Here is a 6,000-nt window from a genome sequence, read left to right on the forward strand (position 1 = left end):
CCAAGCAGCTCAAGAAGGTTATGTCTGAACCTTGCGAGTGGAGCCTGCTACTATAATAGATTCAGGCTGAGAAACCAAACAACTCAAGGCAATGGTTATGAACCTTCTAAACCTTTAGCCAGATTGGGCTTAGCAGTCTTCAATTTATGTGTTTGTCCCATTCAGTCAATTCGGCCAAAATGTAAAGGCACTCGATGCTTTGCTACACCATTGGCTGTAGCGCAATTGGTGCCCTGCTGTCTTGGGCATGGTGATACTATTTGTCGAGAGCTGAGGCTACTAAGAGCTGTACAACATGGTTGTTGAGAACTGGACAACGCAACTGCTGAGAGCTTGCACAACAAGATTTCCAAGAACTGGTTAGCTTGACTACTAATAGCCGGGCAGCGCGACTGTTGAGAGTTGGGCGAAGAGATTGCCAAGAACTGGTTAGCGCAGGTGCTCGGATTTAGGCAAAAGGATCGTCGGGGGATTGGGTCGTGAATCTGCTTCTTCATTTATGACACTAATGTCTTCCGAGGGATTCATGATCATATGCAATGTCCGCTTGATATGTAGTTTAGCTCTTTGCTCGAAATAGAGTTACCACTTCTACATAGTGTTGTGCAGCTTGTTCACAACTTGATGGTGATCAACAAGGCAATGTTTTGACGATTTTGTTGTAAGCATGGTTGTATTAGGGATTGGTACCCCATCATACCTCGCCATTTTCGCAGGTGCTTTTCTAGTATTTGGTACTAATGTGGCTAAAGTTGAGTTGTTTTGTGTGCATTGGCTCGTGCTTGCACATTTGAGCCTCATTTATTTGTACATGCCATTGTAAACAATGATAGCGAGTTATCTAGTTCCACAATATGTAAATAATAGTAAGATAAATGCATGATAATGGCAGGTAAAGTGTATACAAGCATATGTTTTGGAAATGGTTCACAACATGTGCCTTTGTGTAAGTTTGTAAGGTAAAACACTTGTATATTAGGTAAAAATGTTTCAGTAGTATGTAATTAGTAGCTAAGCACCAATGACAACAAAATAGTTTGATTAAATCGAAAATTGTTTGCCAATTTAGTTATCAAAGCGTGACATCTTTGCATATGAAAATAAGATGTTGTGGTAAAAATATTTTCTACTATGTATAGGAGGTTAATATTTGTTGCATAAACTTTAACTCCCTCAAGGAAAATACATGCCACGATTCACATAATAGCGTCTTAGTAAATAATTTTGGTTTACTAAACAGAGATAATATGTAGATATGTATGGTATTGATTTACTTGAGAAAAGAGAGATAGGTAGACCTTGTATCCGAAGTAGGTTGATGTGTGTCAGACGTCAGTTTTCAATCTCATCCTTTCTGTCATGATAATGCCCGGGAACGCTTTGTAGAGTAGCAGAGATGTACCAGACACATGCCAGGGTAGCTGAGAAGCGCGGTCTCGCCATGCAATATTTGAGACTACTATTCGATGTAGTTGTTGTGTCGAGCTCTGAGGTCCGTAAATAAATGCAACGTGCTTGGTCTGTGGTTCCTGTGGCTAGTCACAGTCGAAAGTTGTCCATAGAAACATTATTGGAGGAAATTCGCATGTGCCCTGGCGATGGGGATGAAATCTACAGCCAGGTCGGATAGAGGATTATATTTCTATGCCCCATGGGGGAAACTTTGGGTGACTAGTCGGTGGTGCACACTCCACGAGTTCCCTTAAAATGTTCTACTAACTGAGCTTTACTTTGCGAGCTTGTCGTCGGCGTTGGAGCGGTTATCTTGAAAAGACAACAAGTTTATGTTTGATAGTTAGTATGTTTTCTTGAAATCACAGATTGATGTGCGATCGATTTGAAGCGTTTCGTAGAGTAGTAGCAGTAGCGTACTGCTCTTCTCCCCAACTTTTTTTTGGGAAAAATAGAGGGGGTTGGATCACAATGTATATTTTGAATACGTGTTTTGTCGAGCGAAACTTGCGGTCTTCCAGTGCTGAGTGGTTGACTCTTAACTTGTAATATGAGTAAACCCATTAAAAATGTGGTTTAATGGGAGCCCAAGAAGTTGTTGGAGCCCAAATACTGTTGAGCCCACGATAGAATTGTTTAGCTCTCTTGGAGGATGCAAATGTTGAAATGTCAACGTACCATTGGTTATCAGCCTGCTTTCTCTTTATTTGTTTATTTATTTATTTTTTAAAATCTTTTTTTTAGAACACCAGGTGATTCTGACTACAATGCATCTTGTATAACTGATTATTACCGGACGAGACCGCAACATATGAGCATTGGGCGGCTGATTGGTAAAATATATTTTGCAACAGATGGTAATTTTATACTATTAGACTAGACCAATAAAGTGGAAGAGCTAGTTTGGGAGGAGCCCCAAGTTAATAGTCCGTTTATCATGGGAGCCCAAAAAGAAATGGAAGCCCATATGAAATGATTCAACCCATTTCTCTCTCTCTCTCTCTCTCTCTCTCTCTCTCTCTCTCTCTTCAACCAATTGTAAAAAGACGTGTCCCACTGTTCTTCTTCATCAGGTATTGAATCATCTTCTAGCCACATCTCGTTTTCATCATCCGTCAAAGGGAAAATGTCAAAGGATAGGACGAAATGACAGCGACCTTCGATGGGAGGTCTATCATCGGAGGATGTCGACTGTAGATGAGATCGGAAGTGAACGGCAACAATATTTGTTCCTAGTTGGAGCTCACGCTTGTGGGAGGAGATCGGAGTTGCGAGGGTGATGGGTTGTGTTGGTCTAAGGAGACGATCGACCGGTGATGCCTTTGCCTTGTTTGCCGGTAGCAAACAAGGAACGTATGGGTGGTAGTCGTTACCAGTGGCGATAATGGAGGTCACAGCTGGAGCTGGATTCCGATGGTGACGTTGTGGTTTTCGACGTTAGCTGCTATCGCCGAGGGTCCGTCGGGGTTTGCCATCTGCCGAAGGAGACCGGAGCTGTGATTAGCATTTTAGTTCCAACCGTTGGCGTCAGATCGGGAATGCACAGGGCCGGCCAGTGCTGTTTGATCGGACTATCGGAGCTGTTGGAGGTGTTTCGTCGGTCCTCTGCTGGTGGTTAGCTGGTGACGACCTATGGTGGTCGGGATGCGTCCATCAGCTAGGTTATTTCAGAGGTTTCCTCTCTCGTCGTCGTTTGATTTGGTGGCCATGCGAGAGGTTGCTCCAACCGTTGACGTATGATTTGAGCGAAGCGGAAGAAAATGCCAAAATGGTGGAACCTAGGCGGGGCCCAACTTTTCTTTTGTCTTTTTCTCTCTCTCTCTCTCTCTCTCTCTCTCTCTCTCTCTCTCTCTCTTTTTACGTCGTCTGTGGAGAGATGAAAATATCAATATTCATGTCCTTTTTTTTTTTTTTGTTACCAACAAGTAAACTTTAAATGTTATGGGTAAATTTATGAATTCATGCTTTCAGAACATCGGACATTTTGGGGCTTTTGAGATGTACAAATATTAAAGTTGCGTTTACAAGGATGTATCTTGGTGAAAGAACAAACCATTTTGGGTCTTTACAGACGTAGAAATATTAAAGTTTCGTGTACAAGAGACAACTTCAAAGAATGAGAGTATGAGACTGTTTTTTTTTTTTTTTTTTTTTCCATTGAATAAGACAAACATATATATTTTTCTTGTATTTTTAACGAGGTTTGTAGAACTTATGAGTTGTAATTATTTAGTTTTATTTCTTTAAGATGTATTTCGGTGGAAATAAGATGAATAATCAAAAGATTTATGGGATTTTTTTTATGGGTTTTAGAATGTCCAAGCACCATTGGAGAATTTACGAGCAAATGTTTCATAGGATGCTTAATATTCATGAAAACCTCAACTATAAAAAGTTTTTTTTGGGAATATGAAATTGGTAAAGGTGTAGGAATTCATAAAACTTTCTTTCTTACCTATTTTTTTTTAATAAATCATGAAAATAGACTAATAAAAGAGATAAGAAATTCTTTTTTTCTCAACTTTCTGAATAATTAGCCAAAATACAAACGAAAACTGATTCCAGAGACTTTTCTTATGTTTAAAAAACGTGTTGATGAGCTAAAAATTGATTTTCTTGGTCGTTTGAACTAAAAATTGTGTATAAACTTATGAAAACTTTTGTTCTCCTAAGATTATTGGATAAAACGTAAAAATATGAACAAAGAATGGGTAAAAGCTCGTGAAAACTTATTTTCTTCCCAACTTGTTGAACAAGCCACCAAAACATAAACGAAAATTAATTTGAGAACATATTTACAAGCTTGGAAAATATTCAAAATAGCAATAAATGTAGCAGATCTAGAGATTTGAGGGAAGAAACAAAGCAGATGTTGATCTACATTTGTTAATTATTTATAATAAATTCATAAAATTATTGAAAAAACTCTGTTAAGTTTAAAAAAAAAAACAGTTTAGTTAGATTTTAGTTTATGATAAAAGTCTATAGATGTTAAAAAAAACAAACAATTTTCTTCTTTCAAACTGCAGACGTTTGGTCCACCTCTTCTACTATAGAAATATGTAGATAAGGTCCGCATACTACATACATTTTGCTTCAGGAAAAACAAATAACACTTAAGTCTCTATAAGAACCATTTGTGAAATTTTCTAAAACTTCGCAGGATCACCATTTGTAATTCTTTATGAAACTTCACATAAGGAGCATTTGTGAAATTTTAAAAAATTCTATTAAATTTTGTATGATTATCATAAATCAAATAAAAAAAAAGTTAAAACACAAAATATAATATTTTTATAAATAAAAAATAGAACTTGCTAATTTTAATCAACATCAAATATATTTTATTTAATATATAAATAATATTTGTTATGTAAACTTTATTTAAAATATTTAAACTACAATACATAATTAAACATAGACGAAAATTAATTTGAGAACATCTTTACAAGCTTGGGAAATGTTCAAAATAGCAAGAAATGTAGCAGATCTAGAGATCCGATGGAAGAAACAAAGGAGACGTTGATCTACATTTGTTAATTATTTATAATAAATTCGTAAAATTATTGAAAAACTCTGTTAGGTTAAAAAAAAAAAAAAAACAGTTTAGTTAGATTTTAGTTTATGCTAACAGTCTATAGATGTTAAAAAAACAAACAATCTTCTTCTTTTAAACTGCAGACGTTTGATCCACCTTTTCTACTATAGAAGTATGTAGATATAACAGTCTATAGATGTTAAAAAAACAAACAATCTTCTTCTTTTAAACTGCAGACGTTTGATCCACCTTTTCTACTATAGAAGTATGTAGATATGATCCGCATACTGCATACATTTTGCTTCAGGAAAAACAAACAACACTTAAGTCCCCATAAGAACCATTTGTGAAATTTTTTAAAACTTCACACGATCACCATTTGTAATTCTTTATGAAACTTCACATAATGATCATTTGTGAAATTTTAAAAAAATCTATTAAATTTTGTATGATTATCATAAATCAAATAAAAAAAAGTTAAAACACAGAAAATATAATATTTTTATAAATAAAAAATAGAACTTGCTAATTTTAATCAACATCAAATATATTTTATTTAATATATAAATAATATTTGTTATGTAAATTTTATTTAAAATATTTAAACTACAATACATAATTAAATATTTTTATTTTCCATTTCTATAAAAAGTATGTGAAGTATAAAAACATAATTTTAAATTTATAGCCCTTCACTTGAAAGATTAAATACTTAATAGAAGTAGTTGTTCTGCACAGAAAGAGCAATCAGACCAATCCTTGGTCACGAGGCGAAGTGAGGTCTGATTCGCAACTATTTTAGACATTAGTGATCATGACACGACCATGAGCTAGTCACGGCGATATGACTGTTGACCGTTAAATTTTTGACAATTTTGACTTTTGGTCAAGATAGATATTAGTGTTGCAAAACTTGGCCTACTCAGCCGAGTACTCGGAATCGACCCTCCACCGATGCGAGTAATGTCAACTCGGCCAAAAAACTCGGATTTAGTCAAAATCAGTCAAAC

This window comes from Lactuca saligna, chromosome 9 (genome assembly GCF_052625555.1).
Source record: "Lactuca saligna cultivar CGN05327 chromosome 9, ASM5262555v1, whole genome shotgun sequence".
In the NCBI taxonomy this organism is placed as follows: Eukaryota; Viridiplantae; Streptophyta; class Magnoliopsida; order Asterales; family Asteraceae; genus Lactuca; species Lactuca saligna.